The following is a 21,510-nucleotide window of genomic DNA, read 5'->3' on the forward strand; positions in this document are numbered from 1 at the left end:
CTTCCTGTTTGGTGGGAACAGAGAGAACCACCTCTGTTCTCCACCGGTGACGGAGTACTAGTGGAGCAGCGTCTGTCTCTCAGACTCGTGTGAGACATGATGGAGACAGGAGCTCTCGTCCTGCTGCTGGCCCTGCTGGGCTCTGCGTCCACTCTCACCTTCTACGGAGACAGTTTGAGCTTCATGTCTCCAAAGAAGAACAGGGACGGCACTTTTACGGTACAGTCTCTTATAATCAACTCAGGCAGATTTTTTAGAATCAGTATAAAATGACCGTAGTTAAAGAGAGTCCGTGTAAATGCAAACTGTGACATGACTCAGATTAAAACGTTCTGATGATTTAATAATCGAGGGTTTCTTTATAGGGTTAGGTTTTTATACGTATCAAATAACTGCAGCCAACAATGAGTTTTCTGAATTTCTTCCTGCGTACTTGGTCTGTTGTTCTTGTTTTGTTCGGGTTCCTGAGCCGAGCCTCCCAGCATGCTCTCTGCTAAAGCTGAACAGGTTTCTGGTCGTGTTCGGTGCTGTGAAACAATGTGTTTTGCACCATCGGAGAAGTTATGTGTCAGATACGACAGTAAAATCCTTCCACGTCTCACAGGATCACTCATCACAGGAGAGAAATATAATCACAGAGCTTTTAATTTGAAATTTCAGCCCTAACTCACTTGATAGATCAGATTGCTGTAAGAATTAGGACTTGTTATGTTATCACCTCAGATGACAGAACATACATTTCAAGCAGATTATTAATTCTGGTTCACCAGCTGATGGCTAAATTTCACGCTCATATACAGAAGTGGACATGAGTCTGATGGGAGCAACATGCAGAAGATGAAGAAACTTACAAAACCAAAGATAGTTTCTGACTCCAACAAAACTTTTGGGGATTTTTAGAAGCAGCGCAGAGGAATTTGTTTTTCAGTTTTGCAAAAACCAGCCCGACTGCATTGACTCACTCGGCTCTTCCTGTTTTTGTTTTCACTGAACTTAACGTACGAGGAAACTCAAAGCTCTTTTAACGACGCTGTTCTTCCCCGAATGCTGCAGGTGAACTTCAGTCACAGACAGAACGGCCGGAGCAGCTGCCAGGATCAGTCGTCCTTCACTTGTGGTGGAGACGTCTGCACCAGCTTTAATAAGTCCAGTGTCCTGGAGACGGACAAGGATGCAACGGGCCAGGGCCGGTGGTGCCAGACTGAAGGACACGTGACGGCGACCATCTCCACCAATAAAACCTCCTTCTCTCTGGGGTCAGTCCAACAGGCCTGGAGGGGAATGTCCCTAATGTGGGACTGATACAGGATTATTTCATCCACATGTGGTTCATCTGGGCAATTAAAATGGGTAAAAGGGGATCAAAATGTTATCTTAAATAAGGTCAAAGACACATTTGTGCTAAGATATATATATATATAAGAATAAAAATCTTAATAATTTCCTTCATATTAATATCAGATTCACTATCTTTGTTATTTCTTGTAGAGCTAAACTGACGATTAATGTGACTTGTGTTATAAAGCAACTGATATTTGTTTGAATGTTTGCTCAGAGGAAACCATTAATTTATATATGTACAAAATATTTGACTGGTTTTAGAAATTCCCTAAATTGTGTGCACAGTGAAAATCACGTGACTAGTGTTTGACCACATTAAGTTTTAATACAAAAGGTCAATAATAATAATAATAGACCAGTGTGTTTGAATATGAAGTGGTTCAAAGTCAAATTGATTTTAATCCTTTGACTCTGACAAGAAGAGTTTAGCAAGAAAAAAAACAAATAAAACATAAAGACCCCAGCCCCGGTCTGAGTGAACTGTTCTCAGGTGTATGTATGAGTGACACCCCCCCCCCCCCCCCCCTCTGGTTCAGGGGCTCCGGCTGCTGCTGGGAGTCCAACGTCGACGGACGCACAAACTGGACGAGTCTGGCAGAGTTGGACCTGGGAACTCGCTCCGACTCACATGCCATCAACAGCTGTCCAGTGACCACGACAGTGTCCCTCATAAGGTAGCAGCTCTTCTTCTCATGCTGGGCTCAGGTGTGACGGTCGTATGACAGAGAACAACACCTGATGTTTGCTCTGTCTTTTTTACTTCATTTTTATCATCTCAGACTTTTTTTGTTTTGTTTTAATGGTCCTTTTATTATCTTCATTGATCCGAATGTCCCTTAAATATATGGCACAGAATTTTAACAGAAAATTACAACTTTATATATATAGTTTTTTCTCTTCATTACATTATTACATTACATAACATTGAGCTGACGCTTTTATCCAACTTGCAATAAGTACATCAACCATGAGGGTACAATCCCAGAACAACATGATTCCAGTTTAACATTTTTAGTATCAGTATTCATTCATTTATTTTTTAATGTTTAATGATCAGAACAGTGCAGGAAATATCTAAAACATCTGTAATTCTTCTTCTGTAAATCCCACGAGGTACCAAAGGCAAAAAAGCTTAAACAAGATGTCAAGGGATAAAGTTTCTACAAAACTACATGAATGATAATGTGTGTTTAGTAAAGTAAAACTCACTTATATTGGTTTTCTATTGTTTTAACATCATAATTATGTGTATTAATATTTTCTCTATTTTTAGTCGGATGAGTATTTTTGTCTTGTTTCATTTATTTAACTTTTTTATTGTAAGGTTAAATTTGTGGTCAAAGCAAATAGTGTCACTCTTCATCAAATCAAAATCACTTACTTTAAAATTAGATTGGAAAAGAAAATACGCTTAATGGTCAGTGTTGTGTTTCCTCAGGGTTCCTCAGAACTGTTTTTCAAGGATTAATCTTCTGGCTCATGATCCAGACGGAGACGACGTGAGATGCAGCTTCAGCTCAGGGTTCCCGGTTCCCTCCAACTTTACTCTGGACAAGGTGAACCATCATTTATTAAACAAGTGATAAATACACGGCAGATCTACAGGGGCTTTGATATTCTTATTATTCATCCTTTATTTTTATTCGAATGTATGAACATTTTACTTATACAGTTTATATTAATCACGTATACATTTATTTGGTCTTTCCAAGAATGAAAAATGAGCAGAAGAAGAAACGTCTTGTTTTAACATGCTACTTCATGTTCATCCCTTTTTTCTCAAAATCACATGACACGGCCTCAAGAAGTAATTTAATATCCAATGAATCACCTGAAGAAAAAGTGTCTTCTTTTAAATCTTAAAGCTAAAAGTTTTGATTTGATCTTTTTTACTGAATGTTTTTACAGTATTTATTTTCACTGGCAAGTTGAAGGACGACTGTGTTTTTAAATCAATAACAATGTTCAGAAAAATATTTAATTCCTTAAGTCCAAACAGACCCAAACCTTTTGAAAATGAGCCATGGAACTGTTGGTGTGTTTCCAGGATGCGTGCACGCTGACACCAGCAGGTGACGTCTCCGTTGGCGTCCGAGTGTTTGAGTTGATGCTGGAGGACTTTCCTTCTAAAAACATCACTGTGTCGTACGCTGACGGGTCGTCAGAGTTCCACAGCGTCTCGGCCGGGAAGTCGTCACCTCTCTGCAGAGTCAAGCTGCAGTTCACAGTGGAGGGTGAGGGGTCCTTTAAATTTACATCTGAAATGAACCGATTTAAGAAAAACAAGTAATTTAACCTGAAAACCATAAAACAGCTTTTCTGTCAAATAGACGTTACAAGATTAAGCCTGAGTCACAGTATATCAAATATGTTTGTAAACCAGAATAATTAAGAATAAGTAAGTAAAAATAGAAGATAATAGAGTTGAAATTTAAGTAGAATTGTCACAATTACATGACAATTTGTTGATCATCAAAAAAAAAATCACCTCAGTTTCACCTTGTTTCTCATTATGCTATTATATATATTATATCATTTCATTATATTCTTTCTCATTATATTGAGGCTTTGTGAACATGATATTTTATCCTCTCATAATTTCACTGAATATTGGACTGAATATCTTAAAACTTATTATAATAACTTAGTTAAACTTCTTATAATATTTTAGGACCTTTATTTTTCTTTTTGTTACCTGTTGAATTTACATAAATGTCTTTACAATAATAACTGACCTGTAAAGGCGTTCATGAATGAGCAAAGTAATTTGTATCTTTGGCTGCAATGAATTATTTGAAATAATTTCCCTGTGAATTGTGATGGAGTAGAAGTAAAATGGAACGAATAACAATTAGTAAAGTGCAAGTCCATAAACACTTTTCTTAAGTAGGCTGCTAATTTGTTTACTTTCAGTTGATTGCTTCCAATTTATTTTTCAGTCACTATAAAATCAATATTGTCACAGTTGGTCTTCTGTACTATTCTCAAAGCAGAAGTACAAAAGTTCGTAAACGTACAAACTGAAGATCTGAGTTTAGCTTTGACCTGGACAACATAATGTAAATAAAGATGCTGATGGCCTTGTTCTGGCTGCAGGTCAGAACCCCCCTGGGTCAGGGGCTTCATCGATGACAACAATGTAAAAGGAAAGAAGAGGATGTGCTCTTCACAGCCTGTGGTGTTTGTGTTTCAGTCCTTGCTCCAGTGCCGAGGTGTGACGTTGGTCATGTGCAGCCGGTGTTCTTGTCTAAGACTCCCTCACATGGGGATGTTCTTCATGCCACCGTGGGTCAGCCGTTCACGCTCTACGCCCAAGCACAGGCTTCCCACAGCAGGTATGTAATTCACACATGTGTTAACCAATCCTACGTGTCGTATAAAGATCATAGTTTCAAGTTTCTCCTGCGCTGTCCCCATTTGTCCCGCAGCATCCATGACTTCCAGATCAGCGGCCCACAGGACATGAGCAAAACGTTCAAGGATGACACACTTGGAAAAGCCGAGGTCACCGTGCAGTGGACGCCACAGCACAGCGATCTGTACAGATTTGTCCCGTTCTGCTTCACCGCAGAGACCAAAGAAACGTCAGTGTTTCCATGTGAATGTAATTCTATAAATCTCTGTTTATTGTTTGGTGAATCTGAATCATCTTTTCTTTCTTATGTCCTTCAGCCAGTCAGAGATGAGGTGTGTTGTTGTCATGGTGACCCAATCCTCTATCACTCAAGGTTGGTTCATCTCCAGTTTGAATAATAATTTAAAAACAAGCAGAGATGTCATGATTGACAGCTGAAACTGACTCAGGATTGGTTGAGTCCGTTTATCGGGTGGAAACTCGATACCACAGCTCCAACCCAAGATCACACAGACTCTTACTACAAATTATGTCAAAAGCAGAAGAAGGCAGCGTTTACTGAATATCTGACAGATTTTGGCGTCATGTTTGTTCAGTGGCAGGAAGTGGATGGGAGACTACACAACAGGCAGTTTGAGACTAAACACAAATATAGATCAGGAAATGAGCATAACAGCTCCCCTGTGATGTTCTGAACTAATATTTCACTTCTTGATAAGGAGTTAATGTGGATTTTGATTTAAAGGCAAGGCCACTGTTCAGTGCTCACCCAACAAGATGACGGTGACCCTGTACACTGCCTCCATGCCTGGCATCGACAAGAACTTCCTGCAGCTGAGCGACCCTTCGTGTTCCCTCACCTCCAACGGATCGCTGATCACCGGCACCATGTCGTTCTCCGCCTGTGGCACAAAAGTTGAGGTGTGGAGGGACATTATATTTTATTTAAAAATCCACATGATCAAATCTGTGTTTTTAAGATAAGAATTAAGCAAAATGCAGAGAAAGAATCATTTTGTTCTGCTCTCAGCTGTTAATGGCCTTTCTACCACGTCTGTTTGTCGTTAATCAAGGATTCAGGCGACTTCATCAGCTTCAAGAATGAGATCAACTCCTTCGAGCTGCCCAACGCGGTCATAACCCGCAGGAAGAAGGTTAAGATTGGCTTCTCCTGCAAGTTTCCCAAAACCATCAGCATCTCCACTTACTTCAACCTCGACAAGTCCGATTACATTTTCACAGAGTCCAGCTTTGGCAGCTTTGGCTACACCTTTGAGATATTCCCCGATAGCAGCTTCACAAATAAGGTGGAGGCCAAGGCCTATCCAGTGGAGGTCAAGCTGTTGGACATGATCTACATGGGCATTCAAGCTCAGTCGGAACTTCCAGATGTGAAAGTATTTGTTGAATCCTGCAAAGCCACTCCTGATGACAACTCTGAGAACCCCCTCTTCTATGACCTCATCAAGAACGGGTGAGGGCTAATGCCAAAATCCTGTTATTACTGCACATGGAAGATATTAACAATTGTTCTTATGCAATGTCTTGATTGTGTGCCCTTTGTTTGAAACAGGTGTCTGAAAGATGAGACAATTAAAGTCTTCTCATCTACTGGGCCGACGTTCCAATTTGGTGTTCAGGCCTTCAAATTTACAGGGAACTTTGACCAGGTAACTCAGGATGAAGCTGAAACCTTAAATATTAGATTAGGCAGTTTTCCAACGAAATGTCTCAATAAAGGTTTATTAAATGTAAACTCAATGAACAACACAAACTACTTTTTAATTTCCATCCCATTTATGAATCATTTGATATCTTCAGGAACTCTAAACACTCTCTCCTGCCACCTTACAGGTGTACATCACCTGCTCCGTCATCATGTGTGATGGAGACAGTTCCTTTTCCAGATGTGCCCAGGGCTGTCTGTCGGGTGCAACCCGCAGACGCAGGCGAGATGTGAGCAAGGAGACTGCTGGCCACGACATTACCCAGGGTCCTTGGCAGTTTGTCGGGCTGTCTGCTCCCAAGGAGGCAATGGCAGATAACACTGTGATCATAAAGAGTGGCAAGCTCCCTGCAGGTTAATATGAACCTAACAACTCTAGCCTATCTACCTACCTTCTTACCGACTCTACTCTACTCTACTCTACCTACCTACCTACCTACCTACCTACCTACCTACCTACCTACCTACCTACCTACCTACCTACCTACCTACCTACCTACCTACCTACCTACCTACCTACCTACCTACTTACTTACTTACCTACCTACCTACCTACCCACTTACTTACCTACCTACCTACCTACCTACCTACCTACCTACCTACCTACCTACCTACCTACCTACCTACCTACCTACCTACCTACCTACCTACCTACCTACCTACCTACCTACCTACCTACCTACCTACCTACCCACTTACTTACCTACCTACCCACTTACCTACCTACCTACCTACCCACTTACTTACCTACCTACCTACCTACCAACTTACCTACCTACCTACCTACCTACCCACCTACCTACCAACCCTCGTACTCACTCTAATCTAACCGATCTACCTACTGCTCCACCTACATATTTTCTGTCTGCCTGTAAACTGCTGTATTATTGTCTTTCAGTGACTCCTCCACCTGTTTCTTCAGACACCAAATCAAGCGTAGACGACTGGAATATCCAGAAGATCCTTAACACCAACGGCAGCAGCATCTTCTTCGGCTGTGCCTTCTTGTTTTCAGTGGTGTTGATGGCTGTGGCTGTTACCTACTTCAGGAGGAGGAGAAAGGAAGACGACCGCCACGCTCTCATAATTTCAGGCTTTGATAACTAAAACTAAAAGATTAAATGCATTTAGTGGTGAAGTTGCAGGAAGTGGAGACGTGTCGTCTATCTTTATTCACAGTCTTATATTACAGGGCACAAGCCATGAAGCATAACTTCAAAAAAGCTGAAGTACATAGGAATCTGTGACTGCTTTCTCAACATGCATTTTATTTGTAGCGGCACAAATCCTTTAGACTTGTCCAACTGGTTTTCTGTTGTATCTGGTGTTGGGATTTTTTAAGAATTACTGGTGCGTGAAATGATTGAGGCGAGGCCCAATAGTCAGTAAGGTAAGACCGCATGAAACACAGGTGTATTCAAACAATGAGGGTGCTGAGATACGAAGTACTTTACAGGCCTGGTTAATCTTTGTAATTACATGGTTTACCTGTGTGAACAAAACATCAACAGATTCAGACTTAATCTGCCTATTAAAGAACTGGTCAAACTATCTGGGCATGATTCTGCAAATCCTGTTTCATTCAATGTGTTGAATGGTTTTTCCACTGAAAGTTAAAAGACATTCACACATGATAAAAATGAACACGATTTTGAGCATCATGAAATAAAAATAGTATCACAGCAGCAAAACTTTTCCAACAGCTAAATTTATCAATGTCTGTAAAGGTGAAATCATATATTTCTGCAATTTAAATGGGATTTTATTTACGATAAATGTACGATGAAGACATTCGCTGATTGAAGCCTTAATCACATTATAATAAACCTAATTCTGTATGAATTTATTCTGTGTTTTTATCATTTAATTGGACAAACTGAATTTTCTGACTATGTGGTGAGGTTGTTTTATTTGTTATATGCCTTACGGACATAACATGGGATTTCAGAAGAGGGGATCGAACCATCAACCCAGTGAGCCCCCACCCGACCGCATGAGCTGATACCAGGAAGGATGGGGACATCAGCCAAAAAGAGATTTTCTCATCAGGTTCTTTAACATTTTGAAGTAGGACATTTATTTACAATTGCTTTCGCAGAGAATAACTCGTGAATCTTGATGAAAAGATCTTGTTTCTGATATTTATGAGTGTGGTTCAGATCCCAATAAAAATCATGATCTGTGGAATTTAAATGCGGTTTCTTGAGGAGGCCCCGGAGGACAGATGAACTCTGCATGATGTTCCCCTACATTCTCCTACATGTTTTCCACAAAAGTTCAGCGCAGGTGACCTGAAGGTGGCACTACACCTAATTACGTAGTTACAATTTATTTTTAAAGTTAAGTTTCACTAATCAGGATTGATCATATATTTTACATTTTAAGTATAATGTAAAACGATGATATGTAATGTAAAAGTATCCATAATGGTTGATGAACTCCACTTATCTTAAAGGGCTGTTGGTGTTTTCCAACATCAAAAGATACGTCTCTAAGATATTCTACCTTCTTTCTCTGCCAAAGCAAACCAAAGAGCTCATTTTGGCATACCAGAAGATCAGAGGCGGCTGTCATACCATCATAAGTGTCCCCATCTCTCAGGACCAGGAACAGTTGCGTAATGTTTGGATTTTAAATTATGTCTGTGTGTGTGTGTCTCTGCAATAGAACTGAACTCTAAACAAATGCAGGAGCAGGTTGGACCAGATATAAGGCCTTCAAACAATGACTTATAATAATCGTTGCTGCTTAGTGTTAATCTTGAAGTTGGTTAGAATGTGTGTGCGTCACATCGCTGGTCAGTCTCACACCTGTCTTGATAAGAGGTCTGATAAGAGCCGCTGCCTGTTGTGGGAACTGTAAATCTGTGGCATACTATACACTGTACATGAACTTGTTCTCATACATAACTTTTCATATTAAAGCATATCTCCCTTAGCTTAAGTCAACATCCCACAGAGTTCAAGCAGCCGCCCCAGGTTCTGACAGGCAGATAGAAAAGCGTTGTTTTGTTTGGAGGATGCACATGTTTACACAAACAGAACATACAGCCGATAGAGCAGGAACACAATATTCTTTACTCCAATAACAACAACACCGCCCACAAGGGGTCAGCTGAGTCAAAGCTTGTTTATGTGAAGACTTGCCCAGCAACTATCAGAGGAGGAGCGAGACTGGGAGCGGCTGCTCATCACTTCCAGTGCCAAGAGGGTGGAACTACGCCTGCGCACCATCGAGGAAGAACCAAGTCTCGACTTCCCTTCGTTATTGACCACTCAAATTATACCTACTGTTATAAAATATTACAACCGCCCGTCCGTGCTGCTAGAGGGCCGGGGCCGTGCGTTTGGTGCCCATTGCTTTGCTGTAAATTTTCGTACCTTTTCATTGCTTCTTAATTAATAATTGATTGAACCAAACCGAGACCGGCTCTTCTCTTATTTGGGATAAAAGAACGATACAGTAACCATCACGTTTCAACTCCGACTGTTATGTTGGGGGAGATCCCAGTGTAAATACTTGAGGCCAACAAGACATTCGAAAAACCAGTTCTACTGGTTTCCACTGTTAAGCAACACCTTCCTCAGCCAGCCTGGAGCCTCTCCTAGTGGTGGAAGCATTTCCTGGGCTCCTTCAGAGGACCCCCACTGTGTTTCTAGCCGCTCCCTGAGATTTGAACCCTGACATTTCATTGACTGAGAGCCAACTGAAGCCCATGACCACTTCCTGAGGAGGCAGGAACTCCTCAGGTGGTATAAGACAGCTGAACCCACAGAGCTCGCTGTTTTTACTCTTGCACTGACGTTTCAACCAGACCTCCCCAGGTCTGACCAGATGACCCAGTCGGTAAAGGAGGCGATTACCACTTTTGTTTTAGCTTTTTACCCTGCACTGAAGACATCTCCAGACCTCTCCAGGTCTATCCAGATGGTCCAGTAGCTAAAGGGAGCCAATCACAAACGTTTGTTTTAATCCATTTTATTTTCTTTATTTTACCTTCAGTCGGATTTTATTTTGATAGGAACCTTTTGTTATTTTAACTTGAAAGACCGAAACAGGAAGTTCACTCGCGGGCCGAGCACACAGACTTTTCTTTTTTCAAACAATCTACAAACGGCTTCAAAACAGCCGTTTGCTGCAGAAGCGCGACGTTCATTCCGCTGAGGAGCAAGAATAATCCGTTCCTGTTCAGCAGCACGATCTCCGCTGCCACAGAAGAAGAAGACGAAGTTTCATTCCGATCTAGGCAGCACAAGAAATCCGCTCCCTTTCCGGTCCAGCGGCCGAGCTCCGTGTCCCACGAGAATCACCGGAGCCCCGCTTGAGAGACCACGTGATCCACTGGACTCCCGGCACATTCGCGCCGATGCGCACGCACACCGTGAGGGTTTTACAGTAAGAGGTTATTTTGTCTGGGCAGAGACTAGTTTTAATACTTAGCGTATTGTCTTAATTGAGTGTATTTGTTTGTGAGACCTCCGTGTCTCCAGTGTTTAGCCGTGACGAGCCGGCACTTCCGTTTCCGGCGTTCCGGCCTTGTTCTTTGTGCTTAGTGCCGCGAGAAGCCCCTACGGCCGCACTGTCAATGTCCGTTTAAGTCTGCAGAGATTTTACCGATTGAAACATCAGCCCACAACGTCCGCTTGGGTGCTGAGTGGTGAAATCACTGTTAGCTTATCTCCGGTGTGTTTTAAAGAGCTTCTCTGTTCTTTCCTTGCATGTTCCCTCTCTCTCTCTCTCTCTCTCTCTCTCTCTCTCTCTCTCTCTCTCTCTTCTCCTGAACCTGCTTACACACACGTTCCGATCTGTATTCACACATTTCAAGTTACCTAGACAATTCTAGGCTTAGAGAACCTGAGCGCATCTCGCCGCCATTTTGGCACCAAAACTGAGCGAGAACAAAGCACTCCTTTGTTCTTACTCCTACTTTGTGTCCCACACGTGGTCCGGCGGCCATCGAAGATTATTCATCTCTAGACCCGCCCTCCATTCTGGCTCTAAATTCCTAAAGCGGCTCCGCCATTTTGGTTGTAGTCCTGGTGGGTCAGACCACCATTTTGAGAGTTTTCCGGCCCTTTTAATTCAGTGAATCATTATCGGCAGCTATCTTGGATGTGACCAGACTACGTCACCACGTGACTGCGTCATACGTCATTGCCACTCCCCCTTTCTCTTTCTCTCACACAGACACACACACACACATAGACACAGACAGACACACACACACACAGACATATATAGATAGACCATAAGTTGTACATGTGTGCTCTAACTTGTGATAAGTGCTGCTGCTGTTATTATCTTTGAAATATTGGAGTTTGTTAAAATGATGAATCATTAAATAGCATTTACTTTATTTACCCTTTTTAATAAATACTTTTGTAATTAAAGCATCAGTATTCTGTGATTATTTGTGCATATGTATGTGAATACAGCTGGATTATGATAGCCTGTGCTCGAACTTAAAACCCTTCATTGTTTATCATATAATCATTAATATTAACTATTGAGATTATTAATTTAACTTTTATCAGATGAGACTGATATTTATAGATTGACTCGTTGGTCCCTGTAACCAGGGTGGTGCCCCTCTACGATAAGTTATAATTACAGATTGTATCATTCTTAATTGATAATTTTATTGTTTTCATTAATTATTTAACTATTCTTAATGGATAACCTTATCATTTCTAATTAATTATTTTACTAGTCTTAAGTGATAGCCTTATAATTTTTAATTATTTTTAATAAATAATTGTATTATTTTAATAATCATATTTCTGATTATTAATAATTAGCCAACGTCAATTCTACTCCTATTGCACAACAGTTATAATGAAATAATAAGAGCAGTAATTATTAGTAGTTACGGATAGAAAGTGCTGTCATATGGTGGTAAAATCTGGGGTTGTGAAGCCGAATTGCAGATCTTCGAAGTAGGCTTTAATCCAAATTGTGATGGGCTCTGGTACTTTGAAGAAGTCGAACGCAGCCGAGAGGAAACTATGTGGAACAGACCCAAATGCATTATCAAGATCAAGGAAGATGAGATGTTTTTTTCTCACTTTTGGCTGATTGAAACCTCGGGAGCATTTTTGTATACAATGTTCGGGCCTGGGGCTGATGATGCTCTTGCCTGCCTCACTGTGTTCTCCACTTCTTTCCATTCGGAGGGCTCACATCCATTTGGTGTTCTGGCTGCTCAATGGGTGGATATCAGATGGGATAGATATCGGATCATGTCTCTTTGAGGGGACACTCAGGCCAAACATAAATCTGACTGGCTACAGGCTTGTTTGGCAGAACTATGAAAGCCATGTGGTCACTCAGTAGATCAGTCATCGTTACCTCTTTGCCTTCTTAAACTAAACAATGTGCCAGTTTAGAACATAGGACAAGATGGAGAATACGCAATGTACGTTCTGCCGCACTAATTAATACCTACCGCCAGTTGATGTTATTGTTAATTTTATGGTCTGGAGCAGGACCTGTAGCCAACCTCCACAGGGCAAACTATTAAAGTAGTCTAGGAGTGAGATTACCAGAGCCTGGACCAGAACCTTGACCAGAACCTGGACCAGAACCTGTGCTGCCTTCTGAGTTAGAAGGGGACGTATTCTCCTGATGTTGGGCAGCATGTATCTACACGAGCGGGTTGCTGCAGTAATGTTGGCAGTAAGAGAGAGTTGACTGTCGAGTGTCACGCAGGTTCCTTGCAGTCTGGTTGGTGGCTACCACATAATTGTATATGGTATATCTGAAAGTGACATCCACTTGGCCACTGAGCCAACAGCTTATAGACTGAGACTATTTTGAATTAATTATTTTAATTACCTGCAACATATTGTCACGCAATGCTCATAAAGAAGCGATGGGAGAACAAGTTCAATCCCTGTGACTTTATGAGCCTCAGGCATTTGAGTCTAATCAGAGTGACATATACTAGATTGAATGCCGGTCACACCCTTTAAATATGCAGCTGTTAATGGCCTTTCTACCATGTCTGTTTGTCGTTAATCAAGGATTCAGGGGACTTCATCAGCTTCAAAAATGAGATCAACTCCTTCGAGCTGCCCAACGAGGTCATAACCCGCAGGAAGAAGGTTAAGATTGGCTTCTCCTGCCAGTTTCCCAAACCATCAGCATCTCCAGTAACTTCAACCTCGACAAGTCCGATTAAGTTTTCACAGAGTCCAGCTTTGGCAGCTTTGGCTACACCTTTGAGATATTCCCCGATAGCAGCTTCACAAATAAGGTGGAGGCCAAGGCCTATCCAGTGGAGGTCAAGCTGTTGGACATGATCTACATGGACATTCAAGCTCAGTCGGAACTTCCAGATGTGAAAGTATTTGTTGAATCCTGCAAAGCCACTCCTGGTGACAACCCTGAGAACCCCCTCTTCTATGACCTCATCAAGAACGGGTGAGGGCTAATGCCAAAATCCTGTTATTACTGCACATGGAAGATATTAACAATTGTTCTTAGGCAGTGTCTTGATTGTGTGCCCTTTGTTTGAAACAGGTGTCTGAAAGATGAGACTATTAAAGTCTTCTCATCTACTGGGCCGACGTTCCAATTTGGTGTTCAGGCCTTCAAATTTACAGTAAACTTTGACCAGGTAACTGAGGATGAAGCTGAAACTTTAAATATTAGATTAGGCAACTTTCCAATTAAATGGCTCAATAAAGGTTTATTAAATGTAAACTCAACGTACAACACAAATAACTTTTTTAATTTCACTCCCATTTATGAATCATTTGATTACTCAAGTCTTATATTACAAGCCATGAAGCATAACTTCAAAAAAGCTGAAGTACATAGGAATCGGGGACTGCTTTCTCAACATGCATTTTATTTGTAGCGGCACAAATCCTTTAGACTTGTCCAACTGGTTTTCTGTTGTATCTGGTGTTGGGATTTTTTAAGAATTATTGGTGCGTGAAATGATTGAGGCGAGGCCCAATAGTCAGTAAGGTAAGACCGCATGAAACACAGGTGTATTCAAACAATGAGGTTGCTGAGATACGAAGTACTTTACAGGCCTGGTTAATCTTTGTAATTACATGGTTTACCTGTGTGAACAAAACATCAACAGATTCAGACTTAATCTGCCGATTAAAGAACTGGTCAAACTATCTGGGCATGATTCTGCAAATCCTGTTTCATTCAATGTGTTGAATGGTTTTTCCACTAAAAGTTAAAAGACATTCACACATGATAAAAATGAACACGATTTTGAGCATCATGAAATAAAAATAGTATCACAGCAGCAACATTTTTCCAACAGCTAAATTTATCAACGTATGTAATGGTGAAATCATATATTTCTACAATTTAAATGGGATTTTATTTACGATAAATGTACGATGAAGACATTCGCTGATTGAAGCCTTAATCACATTATAATAAACCTAATTCTGTGTGAGTTTATTCTGTGTTTTTATCATTTAATTGGACAAACTGAATTTTCTGACTATGTGGTGAGGTTGTTTTATTTGTTATATGCCTTACGGACACAACATGGGATTTCAGAAGAGGAGGGGATCGAACCATCAACCCAGTGAGCCCCCACCCGACCGCATGAGCTGATACCAGGAAGGATGGGGACATCAGCCAAAAAGAGATTTTCTCATCAGGTTCTTTAACATTTTGAAGTAGGACATTTATTTACAATTGCTTTCGCAGAGAATAACTCGTGAATCTTGATGAAAGAACTTGTTTCTGATATTTATGAGTGTGGTTCAGATCCCAATAAAAATCATGATCTGTGGAATTTAAATGTGGTTTCTTGAGGAGGCCCCAGCGGACAGATGAACTCTGCATGATGTTCCCCTACATTCTCCTACATGCTTTCCACAAAAGTTCAGCGCAGGTAACCTGAAGGTGGCACTACACCTAATTACGTAGTTACAATTTATTTTTAAAGTTAAGTTTCACTAATCAGGATTGATCATATATTTTACATTTTAAATATAATGTAAAACGATGATATGTAATGTAAAAGTATCCATATTGGTTGATGAACTCCACTTATCTTAAAGGGCTGTTGGTGTTTTCCAACATCAAAAGATATGTCTCTAAGATATTCTACCTTCTTTCTCTGCCAAAGCAAACCAAAGAGCTCATTTTGGCATACCAGAGGATCAGAGGCGGCTGTCAAACCATCATAAGTGTCCCCATCTCTCAGGACCAGGAACAGTTGCGTAATGTTTGGATTTTAAATTATGTCTGTGTGTGTGTGTCTCTGCAATAGAACTGAACTCTAAACAAATGCAGGAGCAGGTTGGACCAGATATAAGGCCTTCAAACAATGACTTATAATAATCGTTGCTGCTTAGTGTTAATCTTGAAGTTGGTTAGAATGTGTGTGCGTCACATGCTGGTCAGTCTCACACCTGTCTTGATAAGAGGTCTGATAAGAGCCGCTGCCTGTTGTGGGAACTGTAAATCTGTGGCATACTATACACTGTACATGAACTTGTTCTCATACATAACTTTTCATATTAAAGCATATCTCCCTTAGCTTAAGTCAACATCCCACAGAGTTCAAGCAGCCGCCCCAGGTTCTGACAGGCAGATAGAAAAGCGTTGTTTTGTTTGGAGGATGCACATGTTTACACAAACAGAACATACAGCCGATAGAGCAGGAACACAATATTCTTTACTCCAATAACAACAACACCGCCCACAAGGGGTCAGCTGAGTCAAAGCTTGTTTATGTGAAGACTTGCCCAGCAACTATCAGAGGAGGAGCGAGACTGGGAGCGGCTCCTCATCACTTCCAGTGCCAAGAGGGTGGAACTACGCCTGCGCACCATCGAGGAAGAACCAAGTCTCGACTTCCCTTCGTTATTGACCACTCAAATTATACCTACTGTTATAAAATATTACAACCGCCCGTCCGTGCTGCTAGAGGGCCGGGGCCGTGCGTTTGGTGCCCATTGCTTTGCTGTAAATTTTCGTACCTTTTCATTGCTTCTTAATTAATAATTGATTGAACCAAACCGAGACCGGCTCTTCTCTTATTTGGGATAAAAGAACGATACAGTAACCATCACGTTTCAACTCCGACTGTTATGTTGGGGGAGATCCCAGTGTAAATACTTGAGGCCAACAAGACATTCGAAAAACCAGTTCTACTGGTTTCCACTGTTAAGCAACACCTTCCTCAGCCAGCCTGGAGCCTCTCCTAGTGGTGGAAGCATTTCCTGGGCTCCTTCAGAGGACCCCCACTGTGTTTCTAGCCGCTCCCTGAGATTTGAACCCTGACATTTCATTGACTGAGAGCCAACTGAAGCCCATGACCACTTCCTGAGGAGTCAGGAACTCCTCAGGTGGTATAAGACAGCTGAACCCACAGAGCTCGCTGTTTTTACTCTTGCACTTACGTTTCAACCAGACCTCCCCAGGTCTGACCAGATGACCCAGTCGCTAAAGAAGGTGATTACCACTTTTGTTTTAGCTTTTTACCCTGCACTGAAGACATCTCCAGACCTCTCCAGGTCTATCCAGATGGTCCAGTAGCTAAAGGGAGCCAATCACAAACGTTTGTTTTAATCCATTTTATTTTCTTTATTTTACCTTCAGTCGGATTTTATTTTGATAGGAACCTTTTGTTATTTTAACTTGAAAGACCGAAACAGGAAGTTCACTCGCGGGCCGAGCACACAGACTTTTCTTTTTTCAAACAATCTACAAACGGCTTCAAAACAGCCGTTTGCTGCAGAAGCGTGACGTTCATTCCGCTGAGGAGCAAGAATAATCCGTTCCTGTTCAGCAGCACGATCTCCGCTGCCACAGAAGAAGAAGACGAAGTTTCATTCCGTTCTAGGCAGCACAAGAAATCCGCTCCCTTTCCGGTCCAGCGGCCGAGCTCCGTGTCCCACGAGAATCCCCGGAGCCCCGCTTGAGAGACCACGTGATCCACTGGACTCCCGGCACATTCGCGCCGACGCGCACGCACACCGTGAGGGTTTTACAGTAAGGGGTTATTTTGTCTGGGCAGAGACTAGTTTTAATACTTAGCGTATTGCCTTAATTGAGTGTATTTGTTTGTGAGACCTCCGTGTCTCCAGTGTTTAGCCGTGACGAGCCGGCACTTCCGTTTCCGGCGTTCCGGCCTTGTTCTTTGTGCTTAGTGCCGCGAGAAGCCCCTACGGCCGCACTGTCAATGTCCGTTTAAGTCTGCAGAGATTTTACCGATTGAAATATCAGCACACAACGTCCGCTTGGGTGCTGAGTGGTGAAATCACTGTTAGCTTATCTCCGGTGTGTTTTAAAGAGCTTCTCTGTTCTTTCCTTGCATGTTCCCTCTCTCTCTCTCTCTCTCTCTCTCTCTCTCTCTCTCTCTCTCTCTCTCTCTCTCTCTCTCTCTCTCTCTCTCTTCTCCTGAACCTGCTTACACACACGTTCCGATCTGTATTCACACATTTCAAGTTACCTAGACAATTCTAGGCTTAGAGAACCTGAGCGCATCTCGCCGCCATTTTGGCACCAAAACTGAGCGAGAACAAAGCACTCCTTTGTTCTTACTCCTACTTTGTGTCCCACACGTGGTCCGGCTGCCATCGAAGATTATTCATCTCTAGACCCGCCCTCCATTCTGGCTCTAAATTCCTAAAGCGGCTCCGCCATTTTGGTTGTAGTCCTGGTGGGTCAGACCACCATTTTGAGAGTTTTCCGGCCCCTTTAATTCAGTGAATCATTATCGGCAGCTATCTTGGATGTGACCAGACTACGTCACCACGTGACTGCGTCATACGTCATTGCCACTCCCCCTTTCTCTTTCTCTCACACAGACACACACACACACATAGACACAGACAGACAGACACACACACACACACAGACATACATAGATAGACAATAAGTTGTACATGTGTGCTCTAACTTGTGATAAGTGCTGCTGCTGTTATTATCTTTGAAATATTGGAGTTTGTTAAAATGATGAATCATTAAATAACATTTACTTTATTTACCCTTTTTAATAAATACTTTTGTAATTAAAGCATCAGTATTCTGTGATTATTTGTGCATATGTATGTGAATTCAGCTGGATTATGATAGCCTGTGCTCGAACTTAAAACCCTTCATTGTTTATCATATAATCATTAATATTAACTATTGAGATTATTAATTTAACTTTTATCAGATGAGACTGATATTTATAGATTGACTCGTTGGTCCCTGTAACCAGGGTGGTGCCCCTCTACGATAAGTTATAATTACAGATTGTATCATTCTTAATTGATAATTTTATTGTTTTCATTAATTATTTAACTATTCTTAATGGATAACCTTATCATTTCTAATTAATTATTTTACTATTCTTAAGTGATAGCCTTATAATTTTTAATTATTTTTAATAAATAATTGTATTATTTTAATAATCATATTTATGATTATTAATAATTAGCCAACGTCAATTCTACTCCTATTGCACAACAGTTATAATGAAACAATAAGAGCAGTAATTATTAGTAGTTACGGATAGAAAGTGCTGTCATATGATGGTAAAATCTGGGGTTGTGAAGCCGAAATGCAGATCTTCGAAGTAGGCTTTAATCCAAACTGTGATGGGCTCTAGTACTTTGAAGAAGTCGAACGCAGCCGAGAGGACACTATGTGGAACAGACCCAAATGCATTAGCAAGATCAAGGAAGATGAGATGTTTCTCCTCACTTTTGGCTGATTGAAACCTCGGGAGCATTTTTGTAAACCCTGTACGGGACAATGTTCGGGCCTGGGGCTGAGGATGCTCTTGCCTGCCTCACTGTGTTCTCCACTTCTTTCCATTCGGAGGGCTCACATCCATTTGATGTTCTGGCTGCTCAATGGGTGGATATCAGATGGGATAGATATCGGATCATGTCTCTTTGGATCAGAGTGGGTGTTTTCCAGGTGCTCCTGTACGTCCTGGTTTGAGGTCCTTAGGGATCTACCCTTCTTCGTGATGAAGAGAGATTTCACAAACTTGAAGGAGTCTTTTAAGAAATGGGTTCTTGCTTGTTAGGGACATAACTGTGCACCTTAGCGCAGTCAAGTATTTTGCTCTTGTAATCAAGGATACAGTCTGAACTTGAGGGGACACTCAGGCCAAACATAAATCTGACTGGCTACAGGCTTGTATGGCAGAACTATGAAAGCCATGTGGTCACTCAGTAGATCAGACATCGTTACCTCTTTGCCTTCTTAAACTAAACAATGTGCCAGTTTAGAACATAGGACAAGATGGAGAATACGCAATGTATGTTCTGCCGCACTAATTAATACCTACCGCCAGTTGATGTTATTGTTAATTTTATGGTCTGGAGCAGGACCTGTAGCCAACCTCCACAGGGCAAACTATTAAAGTAGTCTAGGAGTGAGATTACCAGAGCCTGGACCAGAACCTTGACCAGAACCTGTGCTGCCTTCTGAGTTAGAAGGGGACGTATTCTCCTGATGTTGGGCAGCATGTATCTACACGAGCGGGTTGCTGCAGTAATGTTGGCAGTAAGAGAGAGTTGACTGTCGAGTGTCACACAGGTTCATTGCAGTCTGGTTGGTGGCTACCACATAATTGTATATGGTATATCTGAAAGTGACATCCACTTGGCCACTGAGCCAACAGCTTATAGACTGAGACTATTTTGAATTAATTATTTTAATTACCTGCAACATATTGTCACGCAATGCTCATAAAGAAGCGATGGGATAACAAGTTCAATCCCTGTGACTTTATGAGCCTCAGGCATTTGAGTCTAATCAGAGTGACATTTACTAGATTGAATGCCGGTCACACCCTTTAAATATGCAGCTGTTAATGGCCTTTCTACCATGTCTGTTTGTCGTTAATCAAGGATTCAGGGGACTTCATCAGCTTCAAAAATGAGATCAACTCCTTCGAGCTGCCCAACGAGGTCATAACCCGCAGGAAGAAGGTTAAGATTGGCTTCTCCTGCCAGTTTCCCAAACCATCAGCATCTCCAGTAACTTCAACCTCGGCAAGTCCGATTAAGTTTTCACTGAGTGCAGCTTTGACAGCTTTGGCTACACCTTTGAGATATTCCCCGATAGCAGCTTCACAAATAAGGTGGAGGCCAAGGCCTATCCAGTGGAGGTCAAGCTGTTGGACATGATCTACATGGGCATTCAAGCTCAGTCGGAACTTCCAGATGTGAAAGTATTTGTTGAATCCTGCAAAGCCACTCCTGATGACAACTCTGAGAACCCCCTCTTCTATGACCTCATCAAGAACGGGTGAGGGCTAATGCCAAAATCCTGTTATTACTGCACATGGAAGATATTAACAATTGTTCTTAGGCAGTGTCTTGATTATGTGTCCTTTGTTTGAAACAGGTGTCTGAAAGATGAGACAATTAAAGTCTTCTCATCTACTGGGCCGACGTTCCAATTTGGTGTTCAGGCCTTCAAATTTACAGTAAACTTTGACCAGGTAACTGAGGATGAAGCTGAAACTTTAAATATTAGATTAGGCAGTTTTCCAATGAAATGTCTCAATAAAGGTTTATTAAATGTAAACTCAACGTAGAACACAAATAACTTTTTTAATTTCACTCCCATTTATGAATCATTTGATTACTCAAGTCTTATATTACAAGCCATGAAGCATAACTTCAAAAAAGCTGAAGTACATAGGAATCGGTGACTGCTTTCTCAGCATGGATTTTATTTGTAGCTGCACAAATCCTTTAGACTTGTCCAACTGGTTTTCTGTTGTATCTGGTGTTGGGATTTTTTAAGAATTACTGGTGCGTGAAACGATTGAGGCGAGGCCCAATAGTCAGTAAGGTAAGACCGCATGAAACACAGGTGTATTCAAACAATGAGAGTGCTGAGATACGAAGTACTTTACAGGCTTGGTTCATCTTTGTAATTACATGGTTTACCTGTGTGAACAAAACATCAACAGATTCAGACTTAATCTGCCGATTAAAGAACTGGTCAAACTATCTGGGCATGATTCTGCAAATCCTGTTTCATTCAATGTGTTGAATGGTTTTTCCACTAAAAGTTAAAAGACATTCACACATGATAAAAATGAACACGATTTTGAGCATCATGAAATAAAAATAGTATCACAGC

The sequence above is a fragment of the Limanda limanda genome, chromosome 3 (genome assembly GCF_963576545.1).
Source record: "Limanda limanda chromosome 3, fLimLim1.1, whole genome shotgun sequence".
NCBI lineage: Eukaryota > Metazoa > Chordata > Actinopteri > Pleuronectiformes > Pleuronectidae > Limanda > Limanda limanda.